Genomic DNA, 19,148 nt, shown 5'->3' on the forward strand with positions numbered 1-19,148 from the left:
TAATGCTTGAAATCCTGTGATACGTGAACTGCTTGTAAAAACTGAACAGCATCTTTCCCAGCAGTTAAATAATAATCACTGGCAATGAAAGGGCTGGTTGGCTTCTTTAGTCTGAAATCTACAACACTAGGAAGAATACAGCCTCTTTCTTCTGTGTGATGGCAGGATTGCCAGCTCACCATGACAGTACGCTACCTCACATCTGCACTGACACACCAACCCTGGATGACAAAGCAAAGCAAAGCCGGGTGACAAGTATGCACGATATCATGCAAATAAGATTTGTTTTAAAGATTAAAAATACTTCACAGGTTGACCAGGACCCTGTTCCTTTATTTGCTTAGATAGAGGCTATCTTTATAAGGGGCCTTTTTGCCAGATGCGGCTGTCGTTTCAGAATTTGCATAAACTGGATATATAGAGTGGTATACAGTGTTAATTGTTGAATGGGTTCCAGGCTAAGATTTACTGCTCAGGATATTTATTGCCCCCTAGTGGTCATGTGTGTCTTTAGAAAAAAATAGCTCTGAAAACAAACTATATCAAAGGCTGCTGATAAAAAACAGGATTTAGGCAGGAAATGAAAGAGGGCATAGGCCCTCCGTCACTTATCAGTCCATCATCTCTTCATTATCGAATATGTGGGTTGAATTAGGGCTACCCTCTCAAATTCTGCTTTGCTAGGAACACTTCATGTCTATCTACAATATTATTTAATCACATTTGGGCACAATCTCAACTAATGTCCAAGGCTTCAGAATGAAACCCTGGCTGAACCTTATTACATGAAGGCACTGGACGATCCAGGTGCCCCAGAGCACTCAGAGGAGACAAGGCCGTTGCGGAGAAGCTAAATGAATTCTTTGCCTCAGTCTTCACTGCAGAGCATGGGAGAGAGATTCCCACACCTGAGCCATTCTTTTTAGGTGACAAATCTGAGTAACTGTCCCATATTGAGGTGACAATAGGGGAGGTTTTGGAACAAATTGATAAACTAAACAGTAATAAGTCACCAGGACCAGAGGATATTCACCCAAGGGTTCTGAAGAAACTCAAATATGAAACCGCAGAAATAAGAACTGTAGTATGTAACCGATCGCTTAAATCAGCCACTGTGCCAGATAACTGGCAGATAGCTAATGTAATGCTGATTTTTTAAAAAGGCTCCAGAAGCCATCCTGGCAATTACAGGCCATTAATCATGCCTCACCAATCTATTAGAATTGTTTTAGGGTGTCAACAACATGTAGACAAGAGTGAGCCAGTTGATATACTGCACTTGGACTTTCAGAAAGCCTTTGACAAAGTCCCTCACCAAAGGCTCTTAAGCAAACTAGGCAGTCATGGGATAAGAGGGAAGGTCCGTCCTTTCATGGACCAGTAACTGGTTAAAAGATAGGAACCAAAAGGATAGGAATAAATGGTCAGTTTTCACAGTGGAGAGAATTCAATAGTGGGGAACCCAGGGATCTGTACTGGGACCAGTGCTGTTCAACATATAAGTGATCTGGAAAAAGGGGTAAACAGTGAGGTGGCAAAGTTTGGAGACAATACATAATTACTCAGGATAGAAGTCCGAAGCAGACGGCGAAGCATTACAAAGGAATCTCACAAAACTGGGTGCCAGGGCAGGCCGGCTGATAGCAATTCCGGGCCCCAGGGCAGAACAGTCAATGGGCCCCCTCAAAAGGTCCGCCTGGCATTTGGGGGGTGCCCAGCGAGTTGCTGGTTGCTGCTGGGCGCAATCTTCCGGCACGGCCAGCTCTTCCACATGCCTGCCTGGCTGCCTTCGTCGCCACTGGTACCATCCAGCACGCGCCTAGGAGCCTGCGGCCCACCTGGGCGATTTAAAAGGGCTCCTGGCTGCCGCTACCACGGCAGTGGTGGTGGCCGGGGGCCTCCGGGCTCTTTTAAATCGTCTGGGCCCATGGGCAATTGCCCCCTTTGCCCCCCCGTGGATGGGCCTGTGCCTGGGCAACAAAATGGCAGATGAAATTCAATGTTGATAAATGCAAAATAATGTACATTGAAAAACATAATCCCAACTATGCATGCGAAACAATGAGCTCCAAATTAGCTGTTACGACTCGAGAGAGAGATCTTGGAGTCATTGTGGATAGTTCTCTGAAAACATCCACTCAATGTGCAGCGGCAGTCAACCAAGTGAACAGACTGTTAGGAGCCATTAGGAAAGGGATAGCTAAAAAGACAGAAAATATCATAATGCCTCTGTTTAAATCCAGGGTACGCCCATACCCTGAATACGGTGTGCAGTTTTGATTGCCCTATCTCAAAAAACATATTTTGGAATTGGAAAAATGTACAGAAAAAAAGGCAACAAAAATGATTAGGGGTCTGGAACCGCTTCCATATGAGGAGAGATTAAAGAGATGGGACTGTTCAGCTTAGAAAAGAGACAACTAAGGGGGGGATATGATAGAGGGCTATAAAATCATGACAGGCATGGAGAAAAGTCAATAAGAAAGTGTTATTTATCCCTTCACATAATACAAGAACTGGGGGTCACCCAGTGAAATTAATAGGCAGCAGTTAAAACAAACATAAGGAAGTACTTCACACAGTGCATAGTCAACCTGAGGAACTCATTGCCAGGGTATGTCATGAAGTTCAAAAGTGTAAGTGGGTTGAAAAAAGCATTAGGTAACCTGATGGAGGATAGGGCCATCAATGGCTATTAGCAAACAGGGTCAGGGATGCAACGCCATGCTCTGGGTATCCCTAAATCTCTGACTGTTAGAAGCTGGGACTGGACGACGGGATGGATCACTTGATAAATTGCCCTGTTCTGTTCATTCCCTCTGAAGCATGTGGGACAGGCCACCATGGGAAGACGGGACACTGGGCTAGGTGGACCTGATCCAGTATGGCCATTTTTCTGTTCTTATGTTCATGACTGATCAATAGGGCCCTACCAAATTCACGGCCATGAAAAACACGTCACGGACCATTAAATCTGGTCTCCTCCCGTGAAATCTGTTTTTTTGTGTGCTTTTACCCTATATTATGCAGATTTCGCAGGGGAGACCAGCATTTCTCAAATTGGGGGTCCTGACCTAAAAGGGAGTTGGAAGGGGGTCGCAAAGTTATTTGAGGGGGGTTGTGGTATTGCCACCCTTCCTTCTCTGCTGCCTTCAGAGCTGGGTGGCCAGAGAGAGGTAGCTGTTGGCTGGGTCCCCAGCTCTGAAGGCAGCACCCACCAGCAGCAGTACAGAAGTAAGGGTGCAATACCATCCCACGCCATCTTTACTTCTGCGCGGCTGCTGGTGGCAGCTTTGCCTTCAGAGCTGGGATCCCAGCCAGCAGCCACCGATCTCCAGCAGCAGCGCAGAAGTAAGAGTAGCAGTACTGCAACCCCCTCTACAATAACCTCGTGAACCCCCTCCCCTACAACTCCTTTTTGGGTCAGGACCCCTACAATTGTAACACCGTGAAATTTTAGATTTAAAATATCTGAAATCATGAAATTTATGATTTTAAAAATCCCATGATTGTGAAATTGACCAGAATGGACTGTGAATTTGGTAGGGCCCTTCAAAGCCAGCCTTTAAACTATCTTTTCAGGAATCCCCCAAGCAAACCTCAACGAAGTTCTAACATAGCAGAGAACATTGTTTTGCCAGTCACTGATCCAGTTTCATCTATGCTGATTGTAGCATATCTAAGATAGGCAGTTTCCTTTTCCAGGGAAAGTTCTATTCAAAACAGTCACTACAGAAGTTAACTGGCTACGGGTACATATTCTCAAATGTGTGTCATTGGCCCTATACCGCTAAAAGAGATTCTTCTTATGGTCAGGATATAGGAACCAATGATTTTGGATCGCTGGAGCAGGAAGTTCTGGCTGAACTCTATCCTTTCTGTTGCTTTCAGTTTCTGAGCACCCATAGCATGCAGCACAATGACAAAAATAAAGTTCCTACAGAAGCATAAATTTGTTACAGTGCTTAATATGTGTCTAATGTTAACCTATTTAACAATCTGCATTTCATTTTCTACTAATGAGTTTTTTCTCTAGGATACAAATAGTGAGAACTTAACATGGGCAACACCTTTCACTCAACTCATTTCTTAATTCAGAAACTTTAATAATATGGGAAAATCTGCTTTTCTACAGGAAACCTGCTCTGCAAATAGGATCACTCTCATTACCTATACCAAAACTTCAGTATTTATTTTTAAACAAGGATTCCCCCCCCCTTCTTTCTCAACAATTGTCTAACCACTCTCAAAACTCTGCCAACCAGAATCACCCTTTTTATAAGCACCTTTCCCAGCATGCTTGTCTGGTGACTGGCCCTTTAAATCTGGCCCAGAGAAACAACTTCAGCCCTATAGTGGCGGTGGGGTGGTGGGTTGCTGGGGCTCTCTTCCAGCTGGTAAGTGCTTTTGCTATGGTTTCCATTGATTTTGTCCTTGGGGAGTTCATGGACCTTCTAGTCTCCCTAATTTCTGTTCTAGGATTGCAAATGCTTGTAAAGAGGAAGGGTGAGGTTATATGAATTTAAAGGAAAGTAATTAAACGCTAAGAGCCACATCCTGTCTTTGATCTATCAATGCTGCTTCTGTTGGTGGTATTGTGAGTTGTGCATGGGGCTGCAGGTCAGTATAGGGCATTCCGTCTGAATGAATCATGTCCCCCTTTACTCTGGTTTTTGTTATGTAGATGATGATGTAGAGAAGTCATGAACTGATCCCAAAAGCCCAAATGTGTATTTATATATTGCTGTGGTGCTTCAGAAGTTGCCTAATACAATTGGCCATTTCCATCCCTACTGCCAGTAGTTACATCACAGATTAATTTGGCCCAGTATGTCTTACTGAAAGAAGTATGGTATAAAACTTTGGAAGTGATTTTATAAATGCCTAGTCTCCCTCTTCTATGTACAGTGGGCGAAATGGACTCATGTAGTATCACTGTTTAGCATTTATATTCTGTTAACATGTAAAAATCACAATCAGGATGGGCTCCATTGTGCTAGGTATTGTACAATATCAATCTCTGCCTTCCAAGTGAGTGTTAATTACTGAATGATTTTAGTGAAGTATTTTGGCCTAAGTCAACTGGCCACTTACTTCCTGCTTTCTCAGTACAGGTTTCTGGAAACTAAACTTACTCACTGTTCATTAACTTTTCAAATGTAATTTTTCAAAAAATTCCCTCCAGTTTGTTAGCGTGGAGAATGGTAAGTGACAATCTGACCATGCTAAACTTGGAGTCACTCCAATGAAGTCCACGGTTACAATGGAACTCAGCTGAAAATCTGGTCCTCCGAGTACAAGTATGTCTGTAACAGCCAGGACATACTCAGCTCTCCAGTCTCACACACTTCTTTTGCAGCATTTACAGGACACTTCCCTCCCGTCTAACTATAATATTCTGCAACAATGGTCCCACACTGTGCCACTTCTAATAATGTTACTACAAAAGCTGGGGGCTAGTCCTTCAGAATATTGTAGTATTTTGTAGTAGCGAGGTGATGTGCTTTGCTCAAGGGTCAGAATCTTCCAGCTCAACATGGGGTGTTTGGGACCCCCTAACTCCTGCAGAAAAGCTTCCCTCTGAGACGGCAGCATTTCGTTTACCCTCTGTGTTTGTTCATTTTAAATTTGTATCGGCTTCCAAACCATTTCCTCTTTCGAAGAGACACACGCTCTAAAACCAGAAGACGAGCAAAACTTGTTGGTGGGTTCTACAGAATTCTAACCACACTGGGGTGGGGGTGGAGGGGTAAGAGGAAAAAGCCCTTTAGTTATATAACAACCTCATGCTGTTATAAATACTTTTTTGTTGAAAGCTGGAGCTAGTTGCTCTGAGGGTGAGAGCCAATGGAAAATATGTGTCTCCTGGGATGAGCTAGGATGGCGCCTGCAGCACCCACGTAAGTCGGACTGGCCATGACGTGAGGGTCGCTTTCAAAGGAGTCTTGCTGCATAAGGTCCCTCTGCACCAAAGCCCTTAAGTATGTGCTGAAGTGCCTGGCTGAACAGGGATAGGTTTATGCATGTAGAATTGGGCCCCAAAGGAGTGACGCTACACAAGAGGCAGAGCTGGTGTGTGCAAAATGAGGGTGTGAAAGAGTTTAGTGCTCATGAAAGTGCTCAGCTAAAACCCTAAAGCCTAATGTTGTGGGCAAGCCCTTTGCACGCTTCTACATGCACCTGCCAATCCATATCAATTCTGATGCGTAGCAACCATTCCAGTCCTTGCACAGCCTCCACAAACAATGCATCTCAATGCTTAGCTGTACAACCCCCGGTATTTCAGTCTTGAGCGCTGCTCCCTTCCCCAGAGTCCTGCCAATGCACTACAACCCTGAGGAGCAAATCCTGCTACTCTAGCCACTGGCCTTCATTCAACTCTTCCCAAATGCACCTCAGCTGAAGAAATCCATGCTGTTTCAATAGCAGTTTTGTCTGTTATCTGTCTATTTTAGGTACTTCTCTAACCCCTGTTACTGAGTGCCTTATAATGTATTTATCCTCACAGCACCCCTGCAAGGTAGGGAAGTGTTATTGCCCCCATTTTACAGGTGAGGAAACTGAGGCACAGAACGGCTAAGTGACTTGCCCAAGGAGTGGGTGGCAAAGCCAGGAAGTGAAACTGGGTCTCTTTCTATATCCCACACTAAGAATCTCTGTAAGAGATGAATCAAAGCTGCAGAATTTAGCCCTTAATTGCTCTTGAACCTAGATTGGCTATTACTGGGAGACAGGCAGAAACTCCTTCAAACAGTCAATGTTATTTCTTATTGAACCAAGTCTTGCAGAAAGTCCTGCCTTGGGAAGTTTTTCTGTCTGTAATTGAGCCACTCAAGAGCGCTGCCATCTCCTTAACTTGCAAAATGCCCTTACTTGGGTGTGAGCTTGCATTCAGGCAAGGTTGTTTCCATCTACAGGACAGAAGGCATCAGCCTGGACAAAAATCCCTTTGCACTTTGCAGCGTGTTTATATTTAACAATGTTAGCAGCGAATGAGCATTTCAAAAGGGTGATTTCGGTGCGTTTTGTGTTGGATTGACCTGGAATTCAGAAAATGCAGTTCCAATGGGAGATCTTTGAATTTGAAAACTCCCTTGTATACTTCGAATCCTATGTCCTTGTTCATGGCTATCTGCAAGTGACAAAACACCCATTGTTGCTGTATGTTTAGATGAGATTTTGATGATGTCTTATTATCTGAAACTGTATATGTGATAAACATCGAAACCGTAATATTGCTGCTTCTGGGTATGTCATTCGGTCGTAGGTAAATACATATTTTGTTTTTAATTAACACATAAATAATGATAGCTCAGTGGCTTGAGCATTGGCCTGCTAAACCCAGGGTTGTGAGTTCAATCCTTGAAGGGGCCATTTAGGGAGCGGGGGCAAAAATCTGTCTAGGGATTGGTCCTGCTTTGAGCAGGGGGTTGGACTAGATGACCTCTTGAGGTCCCTTCCAGCCCTGATAGTCTATGATACTAGAACCACAGAGGAGTTTATTTTAATGAAAATAAAGCTTCCCTGTAATTAAACATTTAATACTGAATTTCCTGCTATTTACATTAAAGGATCTACTGAGTAATAGTCAGAAATAAATAGGATGAAATTCAATAAGGAAAAATGCAAAGTGCTCCACTTAGGAAGGAACAATCAGTTGCACACACACAAAATGGGAAATGACTGCCTAGGAAGGAGTACTGCGGAAAGGGATCTGGGGGTCATTGTGGACCACAAGCTAAATATGAGTCAACAATGTAACACTGTTGCAAAAAAAGCGAACATCCTTCTGAGATGTATTAGCACAGTGGTTTTCAAACTTTTTTTCTGGTGATCCAGTTGAAGAAAATTGTTGATGCCCGCACCCAACAGAGCTGGGGATGAGGGGTTTGGGGCTCAGGGCTGGGGCAGAGGGTTGGGGTGAGGGCTGCGGGGTGGGGCCGGGGTTGAGGGGTTCAAGGTGTGGGAGGGGGCTCTGGGCTGGGGCAGGGGTTGGGGTGTGGGAGGGAGTCAGGGCTCTTGGCTGGGGGTGCAGGCTCTGGGGTGGGGCTGGGGATGAAAGGTTTGGGGTGCAGGAAGGGGCTCTGGGTTTGGGGGGGCAGGGGGTTGGGGTGCAGGGTTGGGGTGAGGGCTTACCTCGAGTGGCTCCCGGTCAGCGGAGCAGCGGGGATGCTAAGGCAGGCTTCTTGCCTGTCCTGGCACTGCAAACTGCGCTGTGTCCTGGAAGCGGCCAGCAGCAGGTGCGGCTCCTGGATGGAGGTGCGCAAGTGGCTCCGCACGGCTCTTGCCTGGAGGCACCAACCCCCCCCCCCATCTCCCATTGGCTGGGGCCCGGCCAATCGGAGTGCAGAGCTGGTGCTTGGGGCAGGGGCAGCACGCAGAGCTCCGTGGCCCGCCCGCCTAGGTATCGTACCTGCTGCTGGTGCTTCCAGGGCACAGCGCGGTGTCAGAACAGGTAGGAACTAGCCTGCCTTTGCCGGGCAGCACCGCCGATGGGACTTTTAATGGTCTGGTTGGCAGTGCTGACCAGAGCGGCCGCGACCCAGAGCCTTACGTTCCGCAACCTGCAGTTTGAAAACCACTGGATTAGCAGGAGTGTTGTAAGCAAGACACGAGAAGTAATTCTTCCGCTCTACTCCACACTGATTAGGCCTCAACTGGAGTATTGTGTCCAGTTCTGGGCGCCACATTTCAGGAAAGATGTGGACAGATTGGAGAAGGTCCAGAGAAGAGCAACAAAAATGATGAAAGGTCTAGAAAACATGATCTGTGAGGGATGATTGAAAAAATTGGGTTTGTTTAGTCTGGAGAAGAGAAGACCGAGAGGAGACATGGTAACAGTTTTCAAATACATAAAAGGTTGTTACAAGGAGGAGCAAGAAATATTGTTCTTCTTAACCTCTGAGGATAGGACAAGAAGCAATGGGCTTAAATTGCAGCAAGAGAGGATTAGGTTGGACATTAGGAAAAACTTCCTACCTGTCAGGGTGGTTAAGCACTGGAATAAACTGCCTAGGGAGGTTGTGGAATGTCCATCATTGGGGATTTTTAAGAGCCGGTTGGACAAACCCCTATCAGGGATGGTCTAGATAATACTTAGTCCTGCCATGAGTGCAGGGGACTGGCCTAATTGACCCCTCGAGGTCTCTTCCAGTCCTATGACTCTATGATATTTCTATGATAATATCCTACGGGCATTGAATTCAGTGGCACAACTCTATTGACCTCAGCCAGACCATGACTTGGTCCTAACTTAACAATTGCTGTACGTTTTGCCAACTTGAATTGTTAATTTCAATATCTTGTCATTTTATGGGGACTTTGAAAAGGACACAAATGAACCCAAACAAGATAGGTGGCAAAATAACAAAGAAAAAAAACCCTTCAAGTCCAAACAGTAAACAGAAACTCTGCCTTTTCCCGTAAGTCAGCCTACAGAAGTGACGCTGGTTTCAAAATCTTCTAACCTCTTGAGACTTCCTTAAACATTGAGTTTAAGCTTTTACTGGACTCAAATTTTTCTTTTTGGGGAAAATAAATAAGGCACCCATTTTGGTAAAAGTCCTCCTTTTTTGTAGACATTTTACAAAATATCTGAAAATACAGTATTTGCATGAAAAAGTACAATATAAATTAAGAAAAGATGCAACCTAGAGTAGTGATCTGTTTAGAAAAGGCTTTTTTGGGACACACCCCTTTCCAACTCTTTATACCATATCCCTCAGGTTATTTACATATATAACAGTGGAGAGATAGACTATATATAGTTATATTGTATCCTACTGTTTAACAGCCAATTATTCTAAATGCTTTATAAGACACATGCACATTCAGATTGTGTTGAAAATTACTGTGTTGTCAGCATCTGGACTAGATTTAATGGTGCTAATTTGAAGTCATTTGGTCAAGTGGTTACAAGGTCGGTCTCTGTGTCTGTCGCTGTCTCTCTCGGTATATTAAGGAAGAAATAAAAGGAGCCTTTTGCCCTGCTATCACACTGTATCTGATTGATCAGAGAACCTAAGAATGACCAGACTGGGTCAGATCAAAGGTCCATCCAGCCCAGTATCCTGTCTACCGACACTGGCCAATGCCAGGTGCCCCATAGGGAATGAACAGAACAGGTAATCATCAAGTGATCCATTCCCTGTCACTCATTCTCAGCTTCTTAGAGGCAAGGGACACCATTCCTGCCCATCCTGGATAGTAGCCATTGATGGACCTATCCAGTAATTTATCTAGTTCTTTTTTGAACCCTGTTATAGTCTTGGCCTTCACAACATCCTCTGGCAGAGAGTTATGTTCTTATAAATAGGACTGATTGTTCTTAACAAAGTATGTATATAAGGGAGGAATTTATTAATAAAGGTACTTTTTGATTTTGCAGTGAAGTTATGAGCTTATTTTTTAACAGATGACAGCCACCGATTTCTTTGCTCACAAACTTTGTGGCTCTCAAAGCACTGTTAAGACAAATAGTGAATTCAACATCACAACAGCCATACAGAAAGATTATTCCTGTTTCACAGACATGTAAACTGAGGGTACATCTACACTACAGGGGGGAGTCGATTTAAGATACGCAAATTCAGCTACGTGAATAGCGTAGCTGAATTCGACGTATCGCAGCCGACCTACCGCGCTGTGAGGACGGCGGCAAAATCGACTTCTGCGGCTTTCTGTCGGCGGCGCTTACTCCTACCTCCGCTGGTGGAGTAAGAGCGCCGATTTGGGGATCGATTGTCGCGTCCCGATGGGATGCGATAAATCGATCCCCGAGAGGTCGATTTCTACCCGCCGATTCAGGTGGGTAGTGTAGACCTAGCCTGAGGCAAAGAAAGATTAAATGACTTGGTCAAGGTCACAGACTGAGCGAGTGTCGGTTTGGAATAGAAATCAATTTCCTGGTCCTCTGTGCCAGCCATTTGATGACAAGATGTAAGGCTTGTTTTACTAACATTTTAAAATAGCCCAGATAATATAATTCACTTGGGCATTACTTGCCAAAGCATTACCAAGGGGAATTCCTTTGGGTTCAAGGTGAAAGGGATACTTGATAGGATTCTCTTTGGAATTTGGCATGAATATAACTGGCTCATTATTTTAAAAAGTTAATGTTTTATAATGGAGGGAATAGAAGATTTAAATAACAAAAATGAGCCCACCTTTTTCTTCTATTATTTTTACTAAGCAAACCTACCAAAAGAAGAAAAATAAGATGAATGATGATGGACCACATTTGGCTCTTATTTATACCTGTGTAATTCTGGTGTAACTCAACCGAGATCCAGATTGACACTGGTGTAACTGAGCAGAATTTGGCCCAATATTTATAAAAGAATGTTATCAAAGGGAAGACTTGGCTGGATTTCCTACTGAACAGACTGCTCCTGTAGATTAATAGTTAAATACAGCAGTGAAATGATATCGCAGAGCACAACACACATGCAGTTTAACAGCCTCTCTTGAACAGGCACTGAAAGTTCAAAACCTGCTGGCCTCAGTTAGCAATGTCTATGCAGCCTGCAATCTCCTAGGGGTTGCCTCCCTCTAGTGAGCATAACTGAGACTAACATGGGCACATCCCGCAGTCCAGACACCTTCCTCTCCACACTATTCTGCTGTGTTAACTTGCTCGTTGTGACATTCTTATCAGACTAGGAATGGCCACAACTTCATTTACCCTGCACAGAACTGTACAACCAACCAACCACTCGTTCTGAATGCTGGCCCCAGATGAACATGAGTAAGGTAGAGAACAAATGGATTCAAACAATCCAGAGTATTGGAAAGGTTGGAATGCAGGACTGACCGTCACAGCTGCTCTGCAGGTATCTTTATAATAAACCAAATTAGGAACCCAGTTCTGAGCACTCCTAGATGCTGGGCAAGTTTGGAACCAGTTGCACAGCCATACTGGCTGAATGCGACACATCTCTAGCTGGAAAGAACAGCATGGTTGATCTAGCTGGTGAACAGAACTTTTCCACAACATCCCTCTCCAAAGTTAAACACACAGGCACCCACCCCTACTCTCTATCAGAAAATTAGGGATGGGTCAAACCCAGAGCTTCCAGTATGACATTGGCTGAGTGTGGATTCAGATGTCCAGATCAGAATCTGCTCCTGTCACTTTGGTTCCAGACCAGATCCAAACGGGGAAAGGGACCCTTTCTTGGTCCCAGCTGCAGATGCGGTGGGAGGGCGTGTGGCTCCTTTAAGGCAAAACACTGGTATGTGCTGCAAGAGGTCCAGTAGTGCTGCTCATAAATGTTTCAGTGGAATAAGTTTTCCATCAGAAAATGCAGTTTCATCAAAATCGAAATGTGTTGCAGGAATGTATCAATTTTGAAAAAACTTTTGATGGGAAAAATTCAAAGATTCATTTAGATTTAGCTGTTTTGTTTTGATAAGGTAAAAATGTTTCATTTTGACTTTTGCTGTTTCTATTCATCTTCTTTTGAAGTTGCTATTATATTAAAACAATCAATTTTACTATCATATTCTACATTGCATGTTTTATAGTCTAACATTTTGACATTATTGAAACAAAATGATTTGATGTTTCTGAATCAAAATTGTTCAGAATTTTCATTCCATCGGAAATTCAACTTGTTCCAATTTGGAATTAAAACAAACTCGTACGTGTCAGAATTTCCTGCAGAATGGAAATTCCAGTTTCTGCCCAGCTCTAGAATCCACATCCCATCTCTTAGCTGCTCTTGGTCTACTCTCCCATGATGCACCTCACCATCATGGTCTTAGAGCCATCCATGGCCCGTAAAGGAAATTTGCAGCCATCTCCTCTGCTTGCTAGAACCCAGGGCCACGTTGAGCCCTGACGTTGCTTCTGTGGGTTCGGACTAGGCACAGATTTGGCCCACCACGCATGCCGAGTTTTTACAGCACAATTGTCTTTTTGTTGGCAAAAGTGATCTCAGCAAAACATGTGTGTGACTTGCTGGGGGGAAATAGCTTTTCTAGGCAAACAGCTGCATATGAGCAGATGACATGCAGAAAGTTACCAGCCAAAAAAAAAAAGGCATTTGCATGAAAATATTAACCCACTCCTTCCCCATTCCCCTCGTTGCAGTATGGCCTAGCATGAGAGCTCATCTTTAAGGAAGAGATCAATGATGCTACATTAGCACCTCTCTTGCTTTTCCATTCAGATGCCAAGCTTGCTGGGACAGTCTTGAACCGTACAGCCTATTGTGTCTCTTCTGAGCTCTGATAACTGTGGGTGACACTGGTAGAAGGTGACGTTAATGATAACCTGCAAGATTTTCTTCCTACAAAAGTGATTGGGAAATGGAGAATTGGCGGTTAACAATAGCTTAGTAAATAGTTAATAGTGCTTAGAGACAGAAATAGATTAACCTGGGGTAGGGTGCAGACACCGTACATGTTTCAAGTTCATTCCGCAGCACTGGCTTCATACCCTGGAGCTCTTTAGAATTGAAATTAGCAATGGGTCAGAGCCATTAAAATTTGATCTATGCCAGGAACTGAACTTCTCCCAACATCAAGGGTGTTTGGATCCAGGCCTCTAACTGAGCCTTTTCCTTTTTTTAAATCTTGTACAAGAGACGAGGCTACCACGAGAATTTCTGGGGCCCAGGCAATGGGAAAAACCTCTTATCCCATTCATATCACCAGGGCCGGCTCTGGCTTTTTTGCCGCCCCAGGCAAAAAAGCCTCCAGCCGCCCCCTGCCCAGCCCGGCAGGGGAGGGCGCGGGGGGAGGGCGGCGAGCCCCGGCCGGGGCTCCGCTCTCCCCTGCGGCCAGAGCGCCGGGGGGAGGGCGGAGTGCCCGGCCGGGGCTCCGCTCTCCCCGGTGGCCAGAGCGCCGGGGGGAGGGCGGCGAGCCCGGCCATGGCCCCGCTCTCCCCGGCGGCCAGAGCCAGAGCGCTGCACCGCGCCGCCCCCCTCCAGGTGCCGCTCCAAGCACAAGCTTGGTGGGCTGGTGCCCGAGCTGGCCCTGCATATCACCTTTCATCTCCCCTGCCTCTGCTTTCGCTCTCCCCTTCCCTCTGGTTTGTTCCCGGAGAACACGCAGTTGGTTGTAGGGGGCTTTCTTGTAACCCTTGTACCTGGCCGTGTCCCTATCATGAAACGAATGGGATGTGGGGAAGGCTCTGGGGATGCTTTCTGGATTGCTGAAAGTGGAGCTGTCGCACCCAAGAGCCCGCAGCTCTGGGGGAAAGGCAGTTCTAACATCCACTGGGGAGCTCTGTGCAAACCCTGCTGTCACCTTGCAGATGTGTTGAATCGGTGCATTGTCCGGCCGTGCTCCCTCTCTGGCCAACATCCCCCGCTGTCAGGGCTGGGCTGCCCAGCTGTTGGGATCCTCAGTGGAGAGGAGGGGTTGAGTGCATTGCTGGGCAGGCTGCATGGGCCTCTGGAAGCAAATGGGGAACTTGGGTGTCTCTGCCGCAGGATGTTAAATGCCCTGTGAGATGCTGGTGCAACGGCCCTCCGGGCTGTTAGCAGGGTTTGAATGCCAGACCTCTGCTATCTGAACTAATGGCCTTAGGGCCTGCGCCAAAGCACGTTTGGAATCAGTGCAGGCCTTTACATTGACTTCAGTGGGCTTGGGACCAGGCCCTAAATCCATTAGCTGGAAGCAGCAGGAGGCAGTAATTCTCTGTGGCCCAGCCGCCGATGGGGCTGGGTAATGCCTTACCACTGTGCTGTGTGGGAGAGACTCATGGAAAGTAGGAGTCAGGTGAGATTTAGGTCAGGTGGCACCTTCCACCTGCCTGTCTTTGCCCCCAAGAGTACAACACCCATACAGCAGCAGGGTGATGTGAGAGAGGATGTCACTGCGTCCCCTGCTGATCAGCTGTTCCCAGCTGCAGGAGTCACCAACCGTTCTTCTCATCCGCCAGATGAGTTAAGGGTGCAGTAAAAGGGCTGCTATTGAATTCATCTTGCCCCACACATCACAATTAAACACATCTGCAGCCAGGCTGGGGGAGGGAAGAGAAATCACCCTCTCTCTGCAGCCCTTGCAGTGTGTTTACCTCCTTGCAGTAGCAGGAACTCAACAGTTTCTCCAGATTCTCTGCATGTGCTTCCATGTCATTGGCTCTGTCTAGCAGAGTTTAAAATGTATCCTTTATCTGGAAATCTAATGCAGAGTCTGTCTTTCCTGGGAAAATAACTGTTCCAGTTCACAAGAAAACTGCTGTGGTCCACAGGGCCGCTATGAATACACTGATACTCCAGACCGATGCTCCCTGTTGGTGGGCAGCTTCAGAATAGCACAGACACATTGCAAATCATACACAAGCTGCAGGGGCTTGGAAAGAAATTTGACGAAGGTCAGCGGGGCTGACATACAAGCTGCAAATCTTCCAGCTGTGTCATGTCTGCAAACACTGCAAGCAGGAGAAACCACACGCACGCTGGGAAAGGGCATACTGCCTACCTCCGGGGCTGGAGGGCCCTTGCAAATTGATCGTTGCAATTTTTGATGCCTCGAGTGATTCTGTGGAACAATGGCAGGTTTATGCTGGAAGTAAATACCTTTGTGGGAAGGGGAGCGTGTGGGGGAAAGATGGCAGGATGGCGTTTCAAGAGCTGCAGACAAGCCCAAGAAATGGACTGACAGGGAAACATCTACTGTCAAAAAACCCAGCTGATGGCAACAAACTGGAATACGTGCTTAGTCCCACTTGAGTACGTACTGCATGATACATAAATACAAGCTAACTGCATCTGCTAGAAATGTGTGCCTGGAGGGAATGATGTAATAAATAATAGACACTCAGATTGTGTGTGTGTGTGTGTGTGTGTGTGTGTGTGTGTGTGTGTGTGTGTGTGTGTGTAAAGACTTTCATGCACATGTATGTATAATCTATTTAGCTATTGATAAAAATCTATGATGGGCAAAAACCAGAAGCTGGCATTTTAAAACTCATTGGATTGCATGGCAGGATCTGTGTTTTCCTCAGAACAGAGCCCGTCACTATTTGGTACTGTTCCAAGCCAATATGAGCCTAGTTTCTATACTCTGTTGGATGCCGTAAAAATGTTACAAGAACAGCTCGCGGGATTTTGATACCATTGAAGCTGACCCTACATCTAATCCAGATTAGAACTACATCTAATCCAGATGCAGATGTCTTAGACTGTAAGTTTCTTGGGGAAGAGATTGTGTCTTCCTATGTGTACAGTACACTGGGGCCCTGATCCTGACTGGGGCCTCTGGCTGCTACCGAAATATAAATATTTCATCGCAATTTGGATCTAGATCCTGCCTCCACGTCCCCCTTGTGAATGTATGTATTTATATTTGTGAGTGAATTTGGTGCTAACAGTGAGGCGCTGATAGGAAGGTGTGACCTGGAGTAATGCCATTAGGCACAGGGGAAAGCTTGTCCTTGTTCCACTGCACTTCTGGCCCAACCTGCGAGACCCTCTGCCTTGCCAGCTTTCCTGAGCAGATGCTCACCCATGCCAAAGCGTGCACCAAACTGATTTACTCTTGGGCCTTAAACCAAGATTTCAACTAACGTCTCCCTGAATGAGATCCCAGGTCAGATGTCCACTATGCCACCCTGGCATGATTTATAATATAATAATATATGGAGATATACCTATCTTATAGAACTGGAAGGGACCCTGAAAGGTCATCAAGTCCAGCCCCGTGCCTTCACTAGCAGGACCAAGTACTGATTTTGCCCCAGATCCCTAAGTGGCCCCCTCAAGGATTGAACTCACAACCCTGGGTTTAGCAGACTAATGCTCAAACCAATTTATTCACTGTATAACGATTCTCTGATGAAGCTAAATTGTTTGTCTTGTGAGCTTTGATTTCAAAGCACTAGTAAAGCCTGTTCTTTCTTGCATTGGTTCTCAGTTTTCTCCCCTCTTGAAGATGCATATCTCCCTCCTGATCTTAGATTTTTATATAGCACCTATTACACTGGTACCTAAGTGTTGATGAGTTGAGGCACAGATGTGCTGTAGCCACCAGTGACTGTGTAAGCCATATTAAATCTCCCAGGGCTCAAGAGCTCTGGTAAGCCGATATCTAAAGTTATTTTGGGCACCATATAACAGCAAGGGGGCTGCTTTCACCAAAGGGTCCCTGACACACAGCAGAGACGCAATACATCATCTGGGGAACTTTGATTCTGATAGCGATCTGCACAGCCATTGCTGTCAGTTGACAGGGATGGGAAGGTTTTTATGGTTTGGCTTCCCCTAGATTATTGCCCCTCTGCCTCCGAGGGAATGGCAGAAGCTACTATCAGTGCATGCATTGTGGGACAGAATGATCTTTGGTTGAGGAGTGTTCTCTCCCAGGCAGGAAATGAGGGGTGGGGGGAAATCAGTAGAGATTTTTCCTGAGAAAAATGCCTTGTTGATTGTATCTGACCCATTCCGAAACAGAGAGCAAAGGTTCCTTGTACCCCATTGCATTTGGAATGGAAGATAAAAGAATAAAATTAAGCAGGGGAAAATGCAGACTGAATATCAGGAAACATTTCATAAGTGCAAATGATTACAGCATAATCTTACTCTTCCACCGCTGGAGTTTTCACTTTGGCTGGAGCAGAACCACCCTGCCCACCTCAGTTTAGAATATGCAGATTGTGAATTCTTTGGAGCCGGCACAATGGAGTCATGGGGCATGACTGGGGCTTTTAAGTGCTACGGTAACCTACTGGTGAATGTGTCTTACAGGTTCCTGCTCTGTGCTGATATGAATTGTTACAGCCCCTCTCTAAAGAGGCTTGGTTATTTAGCTCAAGGTGTTGCAGCTTATGCTTTTTAGCTCTGGAGGTTCCCAGTTCAATCCCTGCTGTGTTGGCCAAAATGGCAACTGTCACACTACCCTCGTATGAAATAATAACACTTCCAGAGTCAAAATGTTGGTGGGTGTTAAAAATACAACCACATTATTTCTAGGTTAATCAGTTCGCGTGTGCAAATGGGCCATTAGCTGAGCACTTTCCCATTTTTTGTACACACAACACCTCCATGCACATGTAGGTTATTTTTTACAAGAAATAAAGCTTCAGCAAATCCCTGGGACCAGACAACTTAGGGGAAAGTTTAGTTTGGGATCTTTGAGGTTTTGCTACCAGAACTCTCATCATGTTGGTGGCCATCAATAAATATGCAATTCAATAAAGACAAGTGCAAAGTACTTCACTTAGGAAGTCAAAAATCAAATGTGCAACTACAAAATGGGGAATAACTGGTTAGGTGGCAGAACTGCTGAAAAGGATCTGGGGTTATAGGGGATCACAAATTGAATACGAGTCAACAATGGGATGCGATTGTGAAAAAGGCTAATATCACCCTGGGGTTTATTAATAGGAGTGTTGTATATAAACCCTTGGGAGGTAACTGTTCTCCTCTACTCAGCATTACTGAGGGCTCAGCTGGATTTATGTGTCCTGTTCTGGGGGCCACACTTAGGAAAAATGTGCACAAATTGGAGAGAGTCCAGAGGAGAGCAACAAAAATGATCAAAGGTTTACAAAACCTGACCTATGAGGAAAGATTTTAAAAAAACTGGGCCTGCTTAGTCTTGAGAAAAGAAGACCGAGGGGGGACCTGATAAGTCTTCAAATATGTTAAGGGCTGTTATGAATAGGATGGTCATCAGTTGTTCTCCACGTCCACTGAAGGTAGGACAAGAAGTAATGGGCTTAATCTGCAGCAAGGGAGAGTAGGTTAGATATTGGGAACAACTTTCTAACTCCCAGGATAGTTAAGCTCTGGAAGAGGCTTCCAAGGGAGGTTGTGGAATCCCTGCTATTGGAGGTTGTTAAGAACAGGTTAGGCAAACACCTGTCAGGGATGGTCTAGGATTACTTGGTCCCGCCTCAGTGCAAAGGGTTGGACATGATGACTTCTCGAGTTCCCTTCTGACCCTATGATTCTATAGGCAGCTGGTGAAAATATTCTTTGGCAGAGTCCACCCTGCAGGGCGAATCCTATTCCCCGGGGCTGGGCCCGGCTCCCCGCTCCTTCCCATTGGCTCTTTCCTCTTGCGGATTTGGAGGAATCCACCGTAACATTACTTGACACGTGTGTCCATGTGTAGCTTGGGCCCTCCCCCTCTGACACCTTGCCCTGTCTCGGCCTTGGCCCCACTAGCCACGGGGATTTGCCTGCTCAGCTGGG

This window comes from Malaclemys terrapin, chromosome 14 (genome assembly GCF_027887155.1).
Source record: "Malaclemys terrapin pileata isolate rMalTer1 chromosome 14, rMalTer1.hap1, whole genome shotgun sequence".
In the NCBI taxonomy this organism is placed as follows: domain Eukaryota; kingdom Metazoa; phylum Chordata; order Testudines; family Emydidae; genus Malaclemys; species Malaclemys terrapin.